The sequence below is a fragment of the Staurois parvus genome, unplaced genomic scaffold, assembly GCF_062004578.1.
Source record: "Staurois parvus isolate SC_StPar_1 unplaced genomic scaffold, SC_StPar_1.0 ptg000004l, whole genome shotgun sequence".
NCBI classification, from domain to species: Eukaryota; Metazoa; Chordata; class Amphibia; order Anura; family Ranidae; genus Staurois; species Staurois parvus.
This window is the reverse complement of record NW_028317800.1, coordinates 5,827,454-5,849,141: the sequence shown is the minus strand read 5'-3', so window position 1 is coordinate 5,849,141 and position 21,688 is coordinate 5,827,454.

The window sequence follows — 21,688 nt, the reverse complement described above, 5'->3', positions numbered from 1 at the left end:
ATTCCAAGCCGGCAAAAAGTGTATCTGCAGCGCTCCTCTAAGTGTATTTGCAGAATGTCATTTATGGAAAAAATAGATACAATGTTTCAACCGCTGTATGGAAGGACAGTCCCAGAACTGTCATAAATAGTCTATTTCTGACAGTTCTGGGACATTCACTCCATACAGCTGTTTCAACCGCTGTATGGAGGGAATGTCATAGAACTGTCAGAAATAGACTATTAATGACAGTTCTGGGACTGTCCTTCCATACAGCGGTTGAAACATTGTATGTATTTGTTTCCATAAATGGATCCATTTATGGAAACAAATACATACAATGTTTCAACCGCTGTATGGAAGGACAGTCCCAGAACTGTCATTAATAGTCTATTTCTGACAGTTCCATGACATTCCCTCCATACAGCGGTTGAAACAGCTGTATGGAGTGAATGTCCCAGAACTGTCAGAAATAGACTATTTCTGACAGTTCTGGGACAATCACTCCATACAGCTGTTTCAACCGCTGTATGGAGGGAATGTCATGGAACTGTCAGAAATAGACTATTAATGACAGTTCTGGGACTGTCCTTCCATACAGCAGTTGAAACATTGTATGTATTTGTTTCCATAAATGGATCCATTTATGGAAACAAATACATACAATGTTTCAACCGCTGTATGGAAGGACAGTCCCAGAACTGTCAGAAATAGTCTATTTCTGACAGTTCTGGGACATTCACTCCATACAGCTGTTTCAACCGCTGTATGGAGGGAATGTCATAGAACTGTCAGAAATAGACTATTAATGACAGTTCTGGGACTGTCCTTCCATACAGCGGTTGAAACATTGTATCTATTTGTTTCCATAAATGGATCCATTTATGGAAACAATTAGAGATGAGCGAAGAAATGAAAAATTCGATTCGACTGATTCGGCGAATTCGTGGACAATATTCGATTCGAGTCGAATAAATTCGCTGTGAATTTAACTTAAAAAAGGGTGTTTCTAGGCTTCAGAGAGACTTAATATTAGTGCAGAACACTGTACCTTTAATTTAAATGCCCTTGGAGTCTGCTGGGGAAGAGAAATAATACTGTCAGTCAGTATGACATGCAGATGAGTGCCGTCGATCTTAGAATCACCGCACACTTCACTCATTTGGGCAGTCACGGGGCCAAAACCAGAGTGTGGAGCCACAGTGTGGCGGTGGAGGCAGCAGCAATGGGAGGCCATACAGCACCCTATGACAAAAATGGAAACCACCAGCAGTGTGAGGAGACCTGAAAGTGGCACATGGCAGAGTGTGGCGATAGAGACAGCAGCAATGGGAGGCCGTACAGGGACCCATGACACACTCTGGACCTGGCAGCAGCATGAGGAGGCGGTACAGGGGCCCATGACAGATTACGGGCCTGGCAGCAGCATGAGGAGTCGGTACAGGGGCCCATGGCAGATTACGGGCCTGGCAGCAGCAATGGGAGGCCGTACAGGGACCCATGACACACTCTGGACCTGGCAGCAGCATGGGGAGGCGGTACAGGGGCCCATGACAGATTACGGGCCTGGCAGCAGCATGAGGAGTCGGTACGGGGGCCCATGACACACTCTGGACCTGGCAGCAGCATGAGGAGGCGGTACAGGGGCGCATGACAGATTACGAGCCTGGCAGCAGCAACTTGGACAGGAGGACGTTCAGCTTCTGCACCGTCGGGTGCGTGCTCGCAAACTGTTGTCTCTTGGAAACGGATTCCAAGAAAGACTGCTGACGGAATCCGTGAAGAGGAGTAGCAGGAGAAGGAGCATCTGAACGAGCGGAATATGCCAACAAGCGACAACAGTGGCCCATGACAGATTACGGGCCTGGCAGCAGCATGAGGAGTCGGTACGGGGGCCCATGGCAGATTACGGGCCTGGCAGCAGCTATGGGAGGCCCGTAATCTGCCAGCACCCTATGACAAAAAATGGAACCCACCAGCAGTGTGAGGAGACCTGAAAGTGGCACATGGCAGAGTGTGGCGATGGAGACAGCAGCAATGGGAGGCCGTACAGGGACCCATGAGAGACTCTGGACCTGGCAGCAGCATGAGGAGGCGGTATAGGGGCCCATGGCAGATTAGGGGCCTGGCAGCAGCTATGGGAGGCCCGTAATCTGCCAGCACCCTATGACAAAAAATGGAACACACCAGCAGTGTGAGGAGACCTGAAAGTGGCACATGGCAGAGTGTGGCGATGGAGGCAGCAGCAATGGGAGGCCGTACAGGGACCCATGAGAGACTCTGGACTTGGCAGCAGCATGAGGAGGCGGTATAGGGGCCCATGGCAGATTAGGGGCCTGGCAGCAGCTATGGGAGGCCCGTAATCTGCCAGCACCCTATGACAAAAAATGGAACACACCAGCAGTGTGAGGAGACCTGAAAGTGGCACATGTTTGGGGCATGATTCATGGCGGATTTAGTCAGTTGTGTCAGGAACTGGTGGTTTGAAATCCAGACTAATCCACGCCTGATTCATTTTCACAAACGTGAGTCTCTCCACACTTTGGGTGGACAGTCGTGTCCTCCGCGGAGTTGCAATACCTCCTGCCGCACTAAACACGCGCTCCGATGCCACGCTACTGGCCGGGCATGACAGCCTTTCAAGGGCAAATTCAGCTAGTTGGGGCCAAAGGTCAAGTTTCGTTGCCCAGTAGTCAAGGGGATTGTCTACCTCGGTTGGCAGGGTGCTGTCCAAGTAGGCCTAAGCCTGTTGTTTGAGGTCCTGCTCCAGGTCCACCTGATGCTGCTGCTGCTGCTGCGGCTGGTTAGTAGTTTCCTCACTGCGCTGGTGAAGAAAGCTACTCATCATCGACTGCAGACTGAGGCAGCCGCTGCTGGTGGAGCTGCCACTGCTCCTACCACCCCACCCCTCCCCTGCTGCCATGGCAGCGGAACACGAGCGCACAGGGCCCCACAGTGTCTGAGGATGGACGTTGGCGCAGACAGGCAGAGACCAGCTGACTACATAGGTGTTTTTTATAGTACGTTATTTTGGCCTCCCTCTCAGCAGGTGTGAAAAAGGCCACCATTTTTGAACGGTAGCGAGGGTCCAACAAGGTGGACAGCCAAAAGTCATCCCTCTGTCTGATGGTTATTATTCGGCTGTCGCTACGCAAGCAACCGAGCATGCTATGGGCCATTTGTGCCAAGGAATGCGAGGGACTCCCTGCCTCCATCTCCACAGCATACTGCCACGGTGCGTCTAGGTCCTCTGTCTCCTCTTCCTCCTCCTCTACCAGATGCTCCTGCTCCTCCACTCCTGTCCGCTGAGTGGAAAAACCACCCATTTCACTCAATAATTCCTGAGCACCAATGTCCTCCTCTACCTCCTCCTCTTCTTCCAGTCCTGCCCCCACAGGGGCCATGTGGCGTTGAGATCTGTGCGCCACGTCTACCGCACCCTGACCAGCCATTGTTAACAGCATTTGTTCCAGGACGTGCAACAGAGGAATGACGTCGTTCATCCCATAGTCCTGCCGACTCACGAATAGCGTGGCCTCCTCAAAGGGCCTGAGCAAGCGCAGGTGTCACGCATGAGCTGCCAATGGCTGACATCTAAGTTACACAGGGAGTACCTTTATCTGCTTTTAACATCAGGAAATCTGTGATGGCCTTTTGCTGTTCGTAAAGGCGGTCTAACATATGTAGGGTTGAATTCCACCTTGTTGCAACGTCACAGCATGAGGAGTCGGTATAGGGGCCCATGGCAGATTAGGGGCCTGGCAGCAGTTATGGGAGGCCCATAATCTGCCAGCACCCTATGACAAAAAATGGAACACACCAGCAGTGTGAGGAGACCTGAAAGTGGCACATGGCAGAGTGTGGCGATGGAGACAGCAGCAATGGGAGGCCGTACAGGGACCCATGAGAGACTCTGGACCTGGCAGCAGCATGAGGAGGCGGTATATAGGGGCCTACGGCAGATTAGGGGCCTGGCAGCAGCTATAGGAGGCCCGTAATCTGCCAGCACCCTATGTCAAAAAATTCAACACACCAGCAGTGTGTGAGGAGACCTGAAAGTGGCACATGGCAGAGTGTGGCGATGGAGACAGCAGCAATGGGAGGCCGTACAGGGACCCATGACAGACTCTGGACTTGGCAGCAGCATGAGGAGGCGGTATATAGGGGCTTATGGCAGATTAGGGGCCTGGCAGCAGCTATAGGAGGCCCGTAATCTGCCAGCACCCTATGTCAAAAAATTCAACACACCAGCAGTGTGAGGAGACCTGAAAGTGGCACATGGCAGAGTGTGGCGATGGAGACAGCAGCAATGGGAGGCCGTACAGGGACCCATGACAGACTCTGAACTTGGCAGCAGCATGAGGAGGCGGTATATAGGGGCCCATGGCAGATTAGGGGCCTGGCAGCAGCTATAGGAGGCCCGTAATCTGCCAGCACCCTATGTCAAAAAATTCAACACACCAGCAGTGTGAGGAGACCTGAAAGTGGCACATGGCAGAGTGTGGCGATGGAGACAGCAGCAATGGGAGGCCGTACAGGGACCATGACAGACTCTGGACTTGGCAGCAGCATGAGGAGGCGGTATATAGGGGCCCATGGCAGATTAGGGGCCTGGCAGCAGCTATGTGAGGCCCGTAATCTGCCTGCACCCTATGTCAAAAAATTTAACACACCAGCAGTGTGAAGAGACCTGAAAGTGGCACATGGCAGCAGAGTGTGGCGATGGACAGCAGCAATGGGAGGCCGTACAGGGACCATGACAGACTCTGGACTTGGCAGCAGCATGAGGAGGCGGTATATAGGGGCCCATGGCAGATTAGGGGCCTGGCAGCAGCTATGTGAGGCCCGTAATCTGCCTGCACCCTATGTCAAAAAATTAAACACACCAGCAGTGTGAAGAGACCTGAAAGTGGCACATGGCAGCAGAGTGTGGCGATGGAGACAGCAGCAATGGGAGGCCGTACAGGGACCCATGAGAGACTCTAGACTTGGCAGCAGCATGAGGAGGCGGTATATAGGGCCCATGGCAGATTAGGGGCCTGGCAGCAGCTATGTGAGGCCCGTAATCTGCCTGCACCCTATGTCAAAAAATTTAACACACCAGCAGTGTGAAGAGACCTGAAAGGTGGCACATGGCAGCAGAGTGTGGCGATGGAGACAGCAGCAATGGGAGGCCGTACAGGGACCCATGAGAGACTCTAGACTTGGCAGCAGCATGAGGAGGCGGTATATAGGGGCCCATGGCAGATTAGGGGCCTGGCAGCAGCTATGTGAGGCCCGTAATCTGCCTGCACCCTATGTCAAAAAATTAACACACCAGCAGTGTGAAGAGACCTGAAAGTGGCACATGGCAGCAGAGTGTGGCGATGGAGACAGCAGCAATGGGAGGCCGTACAGGGACCATGACAGACTCTGGACTTGGCAGCAGCATGAGGAGGCGGTATATAGGGGCCCATGGCAGATTAGGGGCCTGGCAGCAGCTATGTGAGGCCCGTAATCTGCCTGCACCCTATGTCAAAAAATTAAACACACCAGCAGTGTGAAGAGACCTGAAAGTGGCACATGGCAGCAGAGTGTGGCGATGGAGACAGCAGCAATGGGAGGCCGTACAGGGACCCATGAGAGGACTCTAGACTTGGCAGCAGCATGAGGAGGCGGTATATAGGGGCCCATGGCAGATTAGGGGCCTGGCAGCAGCTATGTGAGGCCCGTAATCTGCCTGCACCCTATGTCAAAAAATTTAACACACCAGCAGTGTGAAGAGACCTGAAAGTGGCACATGGCAGCAGAGTGTGGCGATGGAGACAGCAGCAATGGGAGGCCGTACAGGGACCCATGAGAGACTCTAGACTTGGCAGCAGCATGAGGAGGCGGTATATAGGGGCCCATGGCAGATTAGGGGCCTGGCAGCAGCTATGTGAGGCCCGTAATCTGCCTGCACCCTATGTCAAAAAATTAAACACACCAGCAGTGTGAAGAGACCTGAAAGTGGCACATGGCAGCAGAGTGTGGCGATGGAGACAGCAGCAATGGGAGGCCGTACAGGGACCCATGAGAGACTCTAGACTTGGCAGCAGCATGAGGAGGCGGTATATAGGGGCCCATGGCAGATTAGGGGCCTGGCAGCAGCTATGTGAGGCCCGTAATCTGCCTGCACCCTATGTCAAAAAATTAAACACACCAGCAGTGTGAAGAGACCTGAAAGTGGCACATGGCAGCAGAGTGTGGCGATGGAGACAGCAGCAATGGGAGGCCGTACAGGGACCATGACAGACTCTGGACTTGGCAGCAGCATGAGGAGGCGGTATATAGGGGCCCATGGCAGATTAGGGGCCTGGCAGCAGCTATGTGAGGCCCGTAATCTGCCTGCACCCTATGTCAAAAATTTAACACACCAGCAGTGTGAAGAGACCTGAAAGTGGCACATGGCAGCAGAGTGTGGCGATGGAGACAGCAGCAATGGGAGGCCGTACAGGGACCATGACAGACTCTGGACTTGGCAGCAGCATGAGGAGGCGGTATATAGGGGCCCATGGCAGATTAGGGGCCTGGCAGCAGCTATGTGAGGCCCGTAATCTGCCTGCACCCTATGTCAAAAAATTAAACACACCAGCAGTGTGAAGAGACCTGAAAGTGGCACATGGCAGCAGAGTGTGGCGATGGAGACAGCAGCAATGGGAGGCCGTACAGGGACCCATGAGAGACTCTAGACTTGGCAGCAGCATGAGGAGGCGGTATATAGGGGCCCATGGCAGATTAGGGGGCCTGGCAGCAGCTATGTGAGGCCCGTAATCTGCCTGCACCCTATGTCAAAAAATTAAACACACCAGCAGTGTGAAGAGACCTGAAAGTGGCACATGGCAGCAGAGTGTGGCGATGGAGACAGCAGCAATGGGAGGCCGTACAGGGACCATGAGAGACTCTGGACTTGGCAGCAGCATGAGGAGGCGGTATATAGGGGCCCATGGCAGATTAGGGGCCTGGCAGCAGCTATGTGAGGCCCGTAATCTGCCTGCACCCTATGTCAAAAAATTTAACACACCAGCAGTGTGAAGAGACCTGAAAGTGGCACATGGCAGCAGAGTGTGGCGATGGAGACAGCAGCAATGGGAGGCCGTACAGGGACCATGACAGACTCTGGACTTGGCAGCAGCATGAGGAGGCGGTATATAGGGGCCCATGGCAGATTAGGGGCCTGGCAGCAGCTATGTGAGGCCCGTAATCTGCCAGCACCCTATGTCAAAAAATTCAACACACCAGCAGTGTGTGAGGAGACCTGAAAGTGGCACATGGCAGAGTGTGGCGATGGAGAAAGCAGCAATGGGAGGCCGTACAGGGACCCATGAGAGACTCTGGACCTGGCAGCAGCATGAGGAGGCGGTATATAGGGGCCCATGGCAGATTAGGGGCCTGGCAGCAGCTATGTGAGGCCCGTAATCTGCCTGCACCCTATGTCAAAAAATTAAACACACCAGCAGTGTGAAGAGACCTGAAAGTGGCACATGGCAGCAGAGTGTGGCGATGGAGACAGCAGCAATGGGAGGCCGTACAGGGACCCATGAGAGACTCTAGACTTGGCAGCAGCATGAGGAGGCGGTATATAGGGGCCCATGGCAGATTAGGGGCCTGGCAGCAGCTATGTGAGGCCCGTAATCTGCCTGCACCCTATGTCAAAAAATTAAACACACCAGCAGTGTGAAGAGACCTGAAAGTGGCACATGGCAGCAGAGTGTGGCGATGGAGACAGCAGCAATGGGAGGCCGTACAGGGACCATGAGAGACTCTGGACTTGGCAGCAGCATGAGGAGGCGGTATATAGGGGCCCATGGCAGATTAGGGGCCTGGCAGCAGCTATGTGAGGCCCGTAATCTGCCTGCACCCTATGTCAAAAAATTAAACACACCAGCAGTGTGAAGAGACCTGAAAGTGGCACATGGCAGCAGAGTGTGGCGATGGAGACAGCAGCAATGGGAGGCCGTACAGGGACCCATGAGAGACTCTAGACTTGGCAGCAGCATGAGGAGGCGGTATATAGGGGCCCATGGCAGATTAGGGGCCTGGCAGCAGCTATGTGAGGCCCGTAATCTGCCTGCACCCTATGTCAAAAAATTAAACACACCAGCAGTGTGAAGAGACCTGAAAGTGGCACATGGCAGCAGAGTGTGGCGATGGAGACAGCAGCAATGGGAGGCCGTACAGGGACCATGACAGACTCTGGACTTGGCAGCAGCATGAGGAGGCGGTATATAGGGGCCCATGGCAGATTAGGGGCCTGGCAGCAGCTATGTGAGGCCCGTAATCTGCCTGCACCCTATGTCAAAAAATTTAACACACCAGCAGTGTGAAGAGACCTGAAAGTGGCACATGGCAGCAGAGTGTGGCGATGGAGACAGCAGCAATGGGAGGCCGTACAGGGACCATGACAGACTCTGGACTTGGCAGCAGCATGAGGAGGCGGTATATAGGGGCCCATGGCAGATTAGGGGCCTGGCAGCAGCTATGTGAGGCCCGTAATCTGCCTGCACCCTATGTCAAAAAATTAAAACACACCAGCAGTGTGAAGAGACCTGAAAGTGGCACATGGCAGCAGAGTGTGGCGATGGAGACAGCAGCAATGGGAGGCCGTACAGGGACCCATGAGAGACTCTAGACTTGGCAGCAGCATGAGGAGGCGGTATATAGGGGCCCATGGCAGATTAGGGGCCTGGCAGCAGCTATGTGAGGCCCGTAATCTGCCTGCACCCTATGTCAAAAAATTTAACACACCAGCAGTGTGAAGAGACCTGAAAGTGGCACATGGCAGCAGAGTGTGGCGATGGAGACAGCAGCAATGGGAGGCCGTACAGGGACCCATGAGAGACTCTAGACTTGGCAGCAGCATGAGGAGGCGGTATATAGGGCCCATGGCAGATTAGGGGCCTGGCAGCAGCTATGTGAGGCCCGTAATCTGCCTGCACCCTATGTCAAAAAAATAACACACCAGCAGTGTGAAGAGACCTGAAAGTGGCACATGGCAGCAGAGTGTGGCGATGGAGACAGCAGCAATGGGAGGCCGTACAGGGACCATGAGAGACTCTGGACTTGGCAGCAGCATGAGGAGGCGGTATATAGGGGCCCATGGCAGATTAGGGGCCTGGCAGCAGCTATGTGAGGCCCGTAATCTGCCTGCACCCTATGTCAAAAAATTTAACACACCAGCAGTGTGAAGAGACCTGAAAGTGGCACATGGCAGCAGAGTGTGGCGATGGAGACAGCAGCAATGGGGAGGCCGTACAGGGACCCATGAGAGACTCTAGACTTGGCAGCAGCATGAGGAGGCGGTATATAGGGGCCCATGGCAGATTAGGGGCCTGGCAGCAGCTATGTGAGGCCCGTAATCTGCCTGCACCCTATGTCAAAAAATTAAACACACCAGCAGTGTGAAGAGACCTGAAAGTGGCACATGGCAGCAGAGTGTGGCGATGGAGACAGCAGCAATGGGAGGCCGTACAGGGACCATGACAGACTCTGGACTTGGCAGCAGCATGAGGAGGCGGTATATAGGGGCCCATGGCAGATTAGGGGCCTGGCAGCAGCTATGTGAGGCCCGTAATCTGCCTGCACCCTATGTCAAAAAATTTAACACACCAGCAGTGTGAAGAGACCTGAAAGTGGCACATGGCAGCAGAGTGTGGCGATGGAGACAGCAGCAATGGGAGGCCGTACAGGGACCATGACAGACTCTAGACTTGGCAGCAGCATGAGGAGGGCGGTATATAGGGGCCCATGGCAGATTAGGGGCCTGGCAGCAGCTATGTGAGGCCCGTAATCTGCCTGCACCCTATGTCAAAAAATTTAACACACCAGCAGTGTGAAGAGACCTGAAAGTGGCACATGGCAGCAGAGTGTGGCGATGGAGACAGCAGCAATGGGAGGCCGTACAGGGACCCATGAGAGACTCTAGACTTGGCAGCAGCATGAGGAGGCGGTATATAGGGGCCCATGGCAGATTAGGGGCCTGGCAGCAGCTATGTGAGGCCCGTAATCTGCCTGCACCCTATGTCAAAAAATTTAACACACCAGCAGTGTGAAGAGACTGAAAGTGGCACATGGCAGCAGAGTGTGGCGATGGAGACAGCAGCAATGGGAGGCCGTACAGGGACCATGAGAGACTCTGGACTTGGCAGCAGCATGAGGAGGCGGTATATAGGGGCCCATGGCAGATTAGGGGCCTGGCAGCAGCTATGTGAGGCCCGTAATCTGCCTGCACCCTATGTCAAAAAATTTAACACACCAGCAGTGTGAAGAGACCTGAAAGTGGCACATGGCAGCAGAGTGTGGCGATGGAGACAGCAGCAATGGGAGGCCGTACAGGGACCCATGAGAGACTCTAGACTTGGCAGCAGCATGAGGAGGCGGTATATAGGGGCCCATGGCAGATTAGGGGCTGGCAGCAGCTATGTGAGGCCCGTAATCTGCCTGCACCCTATGTCAAAAAATTAAACACACCAGCAGTGTGAAGAGACCTGAAAGTGGCACATGGCAGCAGAGTGTGGCGATGGAGACAGCAGCAATGGGAGGCCGTACAGGGACCATGACAGACTCTGGACTTGGCAGCAGCATGAGGAGGCGGTATATAGGGGCCCATGGCAGATTAGGGGCCTGGCAGCAGCTATGTGAGGCCCGTAATCTGCCTGCACCCTATGTCAAAAAATTTAACACACCAGCAGTGTGAAGAGACCTGAAAGTGGCACATGGCAGCAGAGTGTGGCGATGGAGACAGCAGCAATGGGAGGCCGTACAGGGACCATGACAGACTCTGGACTTGGCAGCAGCATGAGGAGGCGGTATATAGGGGCCCATGGCAGATTAGGGGCCTGGCAGCAGCTATGTGAGGCCCGTAATCTGCCTGCACCCTATGTCAAAAAATTAAACACACCAGCAGTGTGAAGAGACCTGAAAGTGGCACATGGCAGCAGAGTGTGGCGATGGAGACAGCAGCAATGGGAGGCCGTACAGGGACCCATGAGAGACTCTAGACTTGGCAGCAGCATGAGGAGGCGGTATATAGGGGCCCATGGCAGATTAGGGGCCTGGCAGCAGCTATGTGAGGCCCGTAATCTGCCTGCACCCTATGTCAAAAAATTTAACACACCAGCAGTGTGAAGAGACCTGAAAGTGGCACATGGCAGCAGAGTGTGGCGATGGAGACAGCAGCAATGGGAGGCCGTACAGGGACCCATGAGAGACTCTAGACTTGGCAGCAGCATGAGGAGGCGGTATATAGGGGCCCATGGCAGATTAGGGGCCTGGCAGCAGCTATGTGAGGCCCGTAATCTGCCTGCACCCTATGTCAAAAAATTTAACACACCAGCAGTGTGAAGAGACCTGAAAGTGGCACATGGCAGCAGAGTGTGGCGATGGAGACAGCAGCAATGGGAGGCCGTACAGGGACCATGAGAGACTCTGGACTTGCAGCAGCATGAGGAGGCGGTATATAGGGGCCCATGGCAGATTAGGGGCCTGGCAGCAGCTATGTGAGGCCCGTAATCTGCCTGCACCCTATGTCAAAAAATTTAACACACCAGCAGTGTGAAGAGACCTGAAAGTGGCACATGGCAGCAGAGTGTGGCGATGGAGACAGCAGCAATGGGAGGCCGTACAGGGACCCATGAGAGACTCTAGACTTGGCAGCAGCATGAGGAGGCGGTATATAGGGGCCCATGGCAGATTAGGGGCCTGGCAGCAGCTATGTGAGGCCCGTAATCTGCCTGCACCCTATGTCAAAAAATTTAACACACCAGCAGTGTGAAGAGACCTGAAAGTGGCACATGGCAGCAGAGTGTGGCGATGGAGACAGCAGCAATGGGAGGCCGTACAGGGACCATGAGAGACTCTGGACTTGGCAGCAGCATGAGGAGGCGGTATATAGGGGCCCATGGCAGATTAGGGGCCTGGCAGCAGCTATGTGAGGCCCGTAATCTGCCTGCACCCTATGTCAAAAAATTTAACACACCAGCAGTGTGAAGAGACCTGAAAGTGGCACATGGCAGCAGAGTGTGGCGATGGAGACAGCAGCAATGGGAGGCCGTACAGGGACCCATGAGAGACTCTAGACTTGGCAGCAGCATGAGGAGGCGGTATATAGGGGCCCATGGCAGATTAGGGGCCTGGCAGCAGCTATGTGAGGCCCGTAATCTGCCTGCACCCTATGTCAAAAAATTAAACACACCAGCAGTGTGAAGAGACCTGAAAGTGGCACATGGCAGCAGAGTGTGGCGATGGAGACAGCAGCAATGGGAGGCCGTACAGGGACCATGACAGACTCTGGACTTGGCAGCAGCATGAGGAGGCGGTATATAGGGGCCCATGGCAGATTAGGGGCCTGGCAGCAGCTATGTGAGGCCCGTAATCTGCCTGCACCCTATGTCAAAAAATTTAACACACCAGCAGTGTGAAGAGACCTGAAAGTGGCACATGGCAGCAGAGTGTGGCGATGGAGACAGCAGCAATGGGAGGCCGTACAGGGACCATGACAGACTCTGGACTTGGCAGCAGCATGAGGAGGCGGTATATAGGGGCCCATGGCAGATTAGGGGCCTGGCAGCAGCTATGTGAGGCCCGTAATCTGCCTGCACCCTATGTCAAAAAATTAAACACACCAGCAGTGTGAAGAGACCTGAAAGTGGCACATGGCAGCAGAGTGTGGCGATGGAGACAGCAGCAATGGGAGGCCGTACAGGGACCCATGAGAGACTCTAGACTTGGCAGCAGCATGAGGAGGCGGTATATAGGGGCCCATGGCAGATTAGGGGCCTGGCAGCAGCTATGTGAGGCCCGTAATCTGCCTGCACCCTATGTCAAAAAATTTAACACACCAGCAGTGTGAAGAGACCTGAAAGTGGCACATGGCAGCAGAGTGTGGCGATGGAGACAGCAGCAATGGGAGGCCGTACAGGGACCCATGAGAGACTCTAGACTTGGCAGCAGCATGAGGAGGCGGTATATAGGGGCCCATGGCAGATTAGGGGCCTGGCAGCAGCTATGTGAGGCCCGTAATCTGCCTGCACCCTATGTCAAAAAATTAAACACACCAGCAGTGTGAAGAGACCTGAAAGTGGCACATGGCAGCAGAGTGTGGCGATGGAGACAGCAGCAATGGGAGGCCGTACAGGGACCATGACAGACTCTGGACTTGGCAGCAGCATGAGGAGGCGGTATATAGGGGCCCATGGCAGATTAGGGGCCTGGCAGCAGCTATGTGAGGCCCGTAATCTGCCTGCACCCTATGTCAAAAAATTTAACACACCAGCAGTGTGAAGAGACCTGAAAGTGGCACATGGCAGCAGAGTGTGGCGATGGAGACAGCAGCAATGGGAGGCCGTACAGGGACCATGACAGACTCTGGACTTGGCAGCAGCATGAGGAGGCGGTATATAGGGGCCCATGGCAGATTAGGGGCCTGGCAGCAGCTATGTGAGGCCCGTAATCTGCCTGCACCCTATGTCAAAAAATTAAACACACCAGCAGTGTGAAGAGACCTGAAAGTGGCACATGGCAGCAGAGTGTGGCGATGGAGACAGCAGCAATGGGAGGCCGTACAGGGACCCATGAGAGACTCTAGACTTGGCAGCAGCATGAGGAGGCGGTATATAGGGGCCCATGGCAGATTAGGGGCCTGGCAGCAGCTATGTGAGGCCCGTAATCTGCCTGCACCCTATGTCAAAAAATTAAACACACCAGCAGTGTGAAGAGACCTGAAAGTGGCACATGGCAGCAGAGTGTGGCGATGGAGACAGCAGCAATGGGAGGCCGTACAGGGACCATGAGAGACTCTGGACTTGGCAGCAGCATGAGGAGGCGGTATATAGGGGCCCATGGCAGATTAGGGGCCTGGCAGCAGCTATGTGAGGCCCGTAATCTGCCTGCACCCTATGTCAAAAAATTTAACACACCAGCAGTGTGAAGAGACCTGAAAGTGGCACATGGCAGCAGAGTGTGGCGATGGAGACAGCAGCAATGGGAGGCCGTACAGGGACCATGACAGACTCTGGACTTGGCAGCAGCATGAGGAGGCGGTATATAGGGGCCCATGGCAGATTAGGGGCCTGGCAGCAGCTATGTGAGGCCCGTAATCTGCCAGCACCCTATGTCAAAAAATTCAACACACCAGCAGTGTGTGAGGAGACCTGAAAGTGGCACATGGCAGAGTGTGGCGATGGAGAAAGCAGCAATGGGAGGCCGTACAGGGACCCATGAGAGACTCTGGACCTGGCAGCAGCATGAGGAGGCGGTATATAGGGGCCCATGGCAGATTAGGGGCCTGGCAGCAGCTATGTGAGGCCCGTAATCTGCCTGCACCCTATGTCAAAAAATTAAACACACCAGCAGTGTGAAGAGACCTGAAAGTGGCACATGGCAGCAGAGTGTGGCGATGGAGACAGCAGCAATGGGAGGCCGTACAGGGACCCATGAGAGACTCTAGACTTGGCAGCAGCATGAGGAGGCGGTATATAGGGGCCCATGGCAGATTAGGGGCCTGGCAGCAGCTATGTGAGGCCCGTAATCTGCCTGCACCCTATGTCAAAAAATTAAACACACCAGCAGTGTGAAGAGACCTGAAAGTGGCACATGGCAGCAGAGTGTGGCGATGGAGACAGCAGCAATGGGAGGCCGTACAGGGACCATGAGAGACTCTGGACTTGGCAGCAGCATGAGGAGGCGGTATATAGGGGCCCATGGCAGATTAGGGGCCTGGCAGCAGCTATGTGAGGCCCGTAATCTGCCTGCACCCTATGTCAAAAAATTAAACACACCAGCAGTGTGAAGAGACCTGAAAGTGGCACATGGCAGCAGAGTGTGGCGATGGAGACAGCAGCAATGGGAGGCCGTACAGGGACCCATGAGAGACTCTAGACTTGGCAGCAGCATGAGGAGGCGGTATATAGGGGCCCATGGCAGATTAGGGGCCTGGCAGCAGCTATGTGAGGCCCGTAATCTGCCTGCACCCTATGTCAAAAAATTAAACACACCAGCAGTGTGAAGAGACCTGAAAGTGGCACATGGCAGCAGAGTGTGGCGATGGAGACAGCAGCAATGGGAGGCCGTACAGGGACCATGACAGACTCTGGACTTGGCAGCAGCATGAGGAGGCGGTATATAGGGGCCCATGGCAGATTAGGGGCCTGGCAGCAGCTATGTGAGGCCCGTAATCTGCCTGCACCCTATGTCAAAAAATTTAACACACCAGCAGTGTGAAGAGACCTGAAAGTGGCACATGGCAGCAGAGTGTGGCGATGGAGACAGCAGCAATGGGAGGCCGTACAGGGACCATGACAGACTCTGGACTTGGCAGCAGCATGAGGAGGCGGTATATAGGGGCCCATGGCAGATTAGGGGCCTGGCAGCAGCTATGTGAGGCCCGTAATCTGCCTGCACCCTATGTCAAAAAATTAAACACACCAGCAGTGTGAAGAGACCTGAAAGTGGCACATGGCAGCAGAGTGTGGCGATGGAGACAGCAGCAATGGGAGGCCGTACAGGGACCCATGAGAGACTCTAGACTTGGCAGCAGCATGAGGAGGCGGTATATAGGGGCCCATGGCAGATTAGGGGCCTGGCAGCAGCTATGTGAGGCCCGTAATCTGCCTGCACCCTATGTCAAAAAATTTAACACACCAGCAGTGTGAAGAGACCTGAAAGTGGCACATGGCAGCAGAGTGTGGCGATGGAGACAGCAGCAATGGGAGGCCGTACAGGGACCCATGAGAGACTCTAGACTTGGCAGCAGCATGAGGAGGCGGTATATAGGGGCCCATGGCAGATTAGGGGCCTGGCAGCAGCTATGTGAGGCCCGTAATCTGCCTGCACCCTATGTCAAAAAAATTAACACACCAGCAGTGTGAAGAGACCTGAAAGTGGCACATGGCAGCAGAGTGTGGCGATGGAGACAGCAGCAATGGGAGGCCGTACAGGGACCATGAGAGACTCTGGACTTGGCAGCAGCATGAGGAGGCGGTATATAGGGGCCCATGGCAGATTAGGGGCCTGGCAGCAGCTATGTGAGGCCCGTAATCTGCCTGCACCCTATGTCAAAAAATTTAACACACCAGCAGTGTGAAGAGACCTGAAAGTGGCACATGGCAGCAGAGTGTGGCGATGGAGACAGCAGCAATGGGAGGCCGTACAGGGACCCATGAGAGACTCTAGACTTGGCAGCAGCATGAGGAGGCGGTATATAGGGGCCCATGGCAGATTAGGGGCCTGGCAGCAGCTATGTGAGGCCCGTAATCTGCCTGCACCCTATGTCAAAAAATTAAACACACCAGCAGTGTGAAGAGACCTGAAAGTGGCACATGGCAGCAGAGTGTGGCGATGGAGACAGCAGCAATGGGAGGCCGTACAGGGACCATGACAGACTCTGGACTTGGCAGCAGCATGAGGAGGCGGTATATAGGGGCCCATGGCAGATTAGGGGCCTGGCAGCAGCTATGTGAGGCCCGTAATCTGCCTGCACCCTATGTCAAAAAATTTAACACACCAGCAGTGTGAAGAGACCTGAAAGTGGCACATGGCAGCAGAGTGTGGCGATGGAGACAGCAGCAATGGGAGGCCGTACAGGGACCATGACAGACTCTAGACTTGGCAGCAGCATGAGGAGGCGGTATATAGGGGCCCATGGCAGATTAGGGGCCTGGCAGCAGCTATGTGAGGCCCGTAATCTGCCTGCACCCTATGTCAAAAAATTTAACACACCAGCAGTGTGAAGAGACCTGAAAGTGGCACATGGCAGCAGAGTGTGGCGATGGAGACAGCAGCAATGGGAGGCCGTACAGGGACCCATGAGAGACTCTAGACTTGGCAGCAGCATGAGGAGGCGGTATATAGGGGCCCATGGCAGATTAGGGGCCTGGCAGCAGCTATGTGAGGCCCGTAATCTGCCTGCACCCTATGTCAAAAAATTTAACACACCAGCAGTGTGAAGAGACCTGAAAGTGGCACATGGCAGCAGAGTGTGGCGATGGAGACAGCAGCAATGGGAGGCCGTACAGGGACCATGAGAGACTCTGGACTTGGCAGCAGCATGAGGAGGCGGTATATAGGGGCCCATGGCAGATTAGGGGCCTGGCAGCAGCTATGTGAGGCCCGTAATCTGCCTGCACCCTATGTCAAAAAATTTAACACACCAGCAGTGTGAAGAGACCTGAAAGTGGCACATGGCAGCAGAGTGTGGCGATGGAGACAGCAGCAATGGGAGGCCGTACAGGGACCCATGAGAGACTCTAGACTTGGCAGCAGCATGAGGAGGCGGTATATAGGGGCCCATGGCAGATTAGGGGCCTGGCAGCAGCTATGTGAGGCCCGTAATCTGCCTGCACCCTATGTCAAAAAATTAAACACACCAGCAGTGTGAAGAGACCTGAAAGTGGCACATGGCAGCAGAGTGTGGCGATGGAGACAGCAGCAATGGGAGGCCGTACAGGGACCATGACAGACTCTGGACTTGGCAGCAGCATGAGGAGGCGGTATATAGGGGCCCATGGCAGATTAGGGGCCTGGCAGCAGCTATGTGAGGCCCGTAATCTGCCTGCACCCTATGTCAAAAAATTTAACACACCAGCAGTGTGAAGAGACCTGAAAGTGGCACATGGCAGCAGAGTGTGGCGATGGAGACAGCAGCAATGGGAGGCCGTACAGGGACCATGACAGACTCTGGACTTGGCAGCAGCATGAGGAGGCGGTATATAGGGGCCCATGGCAGATTAGGGGCCTGGCAGCAGCTATGTGAGGCCCGTAATCTGCCTGCACCCTATGTCAAAAAATTAAACACACCAGCAGTGTGAAGAGACCTGAAAGTGGCACATGGCAGCAGAGTGTGGCGATGGAGACAGCAGCAATGGGAGGCCGTACAGGGACCCATGAGAGACTCTAGACTTGGCAGCAGCATGAGGAGGCGGTATATAGGGGCCCATGGCAGATTAGGGGCCTGGCAGCAGCTATGTGAGGCCCGTAATCTGCCTGCACCCTATGTCAAAAAATTTAACACACCAGCAGTGTGAAGAGACCTGAAAGTGGCACATGGCAGCAGAGTGTGGCGATGGAGACAGCAGCAATGGGAGGCCGTACAGGGACCCATGAGAGACTCTAGACTTGGCAGCAGCATGAGGAGGCGGTATATAGGGGCCCATGGCAGATTAGGGGCCTGGCAGCAGCTATGTGAGGCCCGTAATCTGCCTGCACCCTATGTCAAAAAATTTAACACACCAGCAGTGTGAAGAGACCTGAAAGTGGCACATGGCAGCAGAGTGTGGCGATGGAGACAGCAGCAATGGGAGGCCGTACAGGGACCATGAGAGACTCTGGACTTGGCAGCAGCATGAGGAGGCGGTATATAGGGGCCCATGGCAGATTAGGGGCCTGGCAGCAGCTATGTGAGGCCCGTAATCTGCCTGCACCCTATGTCAAAAAATTTAACACACCAGCAGTGTGAAGAGACCTGAAAGTGGCACATGGCAGCAGAGTGTGGCGATGGAGACAGCAGCAATGGGAGGCCGTACAGGGACCCATGAGAGACTCTAGACTTGGCAGCAGCATGAGGAGGCGGTATATAGGGGCCCATGGCAGATTAGGGGCCTGGCAGCAGCTATGTGAGGCCCGTAATCTGCCAGCACCCTATGTCAAAAAATTTAACACACCAGCAGTGTGAAGAGACCTGAAAGTGGCACATGGCATGAGAGACTCTGGACCTGGCAGCAGCAGGAGGAGGCGGTATAGGGGCCCATGGCTGATTAGGGGCCTGGCAGCAGCTATGTGAGGCCCGTTATCTTGCAGCACCCTATGTCAAAAAATTTAACACACCAGCAGTGTGAAGAGACCTGAAAGTGGCACATGGCAGCAGAGTGTGGCGATGGAGACAGCAGCAATGGGAGGCCGTACAGGGACCCATGAGAGACTCTGGACCTGGCAGCAGCAGGAGGAGGTGGTATATAGGGGCCCATGGCAGATTAGGGGCCTGGCAGCAGCTATGTGAGGCCCGTAATCTGCCTGCACCCTATGTCAAAAAATTTAACACACCAGCAGTGTGAAGAGACCTGAAAGTGGCACATGGCAGCAGAGTGTGGCGATGGAGACAGCAGCAATGGGAGGCCGTACAGGGACCCATGAGAGACTCTGGACCTGGCAGCAGCAGGAGGAGGTGGTATATAGGGGCCTATGGCAGATTAGGGGCCTGGCAGCAGCTATAGGAGGCCCGTAATCTGCCAGCACCCTATGTCAAAAAATTCAACACACCAGCAGTGTGAGGAGACCTGAAAGTGGCACATGTTTGAGGCATGATTCATGGCGGATTTAGTCAGTTGTGTCAGGAACTGGTGGTTTGAAATCCAGACTAATCCACGCCTGATTCATTTTCACAAACGTGAGTCTCTCCACACTTTGGGTGGACAGTCGTGTCCTCCGCGGAGTTACAATACCTCCTGCCGCACTAAACACGCGCTCCGATGCCACGCTACTGGCCGGGCATGACAGCCTTTCAAGGGCAAATTCAGCTAGTTGGGGCCAAAGGTCAAGTTTCGTTGCCCAGTAGTCAAGGGGATTGTCTACCTCGGTTGGCAGGGTGCTGTCCAAGTAGGCCCAAGCCTGTTGTTTGAGCTCCTGCTCCAGGTCCACCTGATGCTGCTGCTGCTGCTGCGGCTGGTTAGTAGTTTCCTCACTGCGCTGGTGAAGAAAGCTACTCATCATCGACTGCAGACTGAGGCAGCCGCTGCTGGTGGAGCTGCCACTGCTCCTACCACCCCACCCCTCCCCTGCTGCCATGCCAGCGGAACGCGAGCGCACAGGGCCCACAGTGTCTGAGGATGGACGATGGCGCACAAAGGCAGAGACCAACTGACTACATAGGTGGTTTTTATAGTACGTAATTTTGGCCTCCCTCTCAGCAGGTGTGAAAAAGGCCACCATTTTGGACCGGTAGCGAGGGTCCAACAAGGTGGACAGCCAAAAGTCATCCCTCTGTCTGATGGTTATTATTCGGCTGTCGCTACGCAAGCAACCGAGCATGCTATGGGCCATTTGTGCCAAGGAATGCGAGGGACTCCCTGCCTCCATCTCCACAGCATACTGCCACGGTGCGTCTGGGTCCTCTGTCTCCTCCTCCTCCTCCTCTACCAGATGCTCCTGCTCCTCCACTCCTGTCCGCTGAGTGGAAAAACCACCCATTTCACTCAATAATTCCTGAGCACAAATGTCCTCCTCTACCTCCTCCTCTTCTTCCTGTCCTGCCCCCACAGGGGTCATGTGGCTTTGAGATCTGTGCGCCACGTCTACCGCACCCTGACCAGCCATTGTTAACAGCATTTGTTCCAGGACGTGCAACAGAGGAATGACGTCGTTCATCCCATAGTCCTGCCGACTCACGAATAGCGTGGCCTCCTCAAAGGGCCTGAGCAAGCGGCAGGTGTCACGCATGAGCTGCCAATGGCTGACATCTAAGTTACACAGGGGAGTACCTTTATCCGCTTGTAACATCAGGAAATCGGTGATGGCCTTTCGCTGCTCGTAAAGGCGGTCTAACATGTGTAGGGTTGAATTCCACCTTGTTGCAACGTCGCAGATCAGGCGATGCTGTGGAATTCCGTTCTGCCGCTGCAGCTCAATGAGGGTGTTCTTTGCGGTGTAGGAATGGCTGAAATGCATGCACAGTTTACGTGACATTTTAAGGATGTCTTGCAGTGGGATGGTGGATTTTAGGAACCGCTTGACAACCAGATTGAACACGTGAGCCATGCATGGCGCATGGCACAACCTTCCTTGACGCAGAGCAGACACCATGTTCTTTCCGTTGTCAGTCAACATGGTTCCGATTTTTAGTTTGCGCGGAGACAGCCATCTGTCGATTTCTCTGTTCATTACACTCAGCAGTTCCTCCCCTGTGTGACTACGTTCGCCAAGGCATACCAGGTGCAGCACAGCGTGACACCGTTGCGCCCTGCACATGTGATATGCCGGTCGGGTAATGGGACTTGGCACGGGGGTGGCGGCTGAGGACACGGCGGAAAAAGAGGTGGTAGAGGCGGACATGCTTGCTGGACCAAGGACGTGCAAACGTGGAGGCAAAAGCGTCGTGACCTGTCCAAGTTGCTGGTGCGGCTGTGCCGGCACCACGTTCACCCAGTGGGCCGTAAATGACATGTACTGTCCCTGACCGTAGTTACAGCTCCACACGTCGGCGCTGCCGTGCACTTTGGCAGAGACCGACATGCTCAAAGACTGGCCCACCATCTCTTCTACATGTGAATGCAGGGCTGGCACTGCCTTTTGGGCAAAGAAATGACGGCTTGGCACTCTCCACCGCGGCGCGGCACAAGCCATCATTTCTCGGAAAGGTGCTGAGTCCACCAGTTGGAAAGGGAGGGACTGCAGCACCAGCAACTTGGACAGGAGGACGTTCAGCTTTTGCACCGTCGGGTGCGTGCTCGCAAACTGTTGTCTCTTGGATACGGATTCCAAGAAAGACTGTTGACGGAATCCGAGAAGAGGAGTAGCAGGAGAAGGAGCATCTGAACGAGCGGAAGATGCCAATGAGCGACAACTCCCCTCAGCAGAGGTGTTGGAGCCTTGACTGGCTGATAGAGGGCGATTGACGACGTCGGGTGACGGAGCAAGTAACGGAGCGGGTGATGGAGCGGGGGCTGGGGCAGGCAGAACCGCCGTATGTTTATCACGGTTTTCC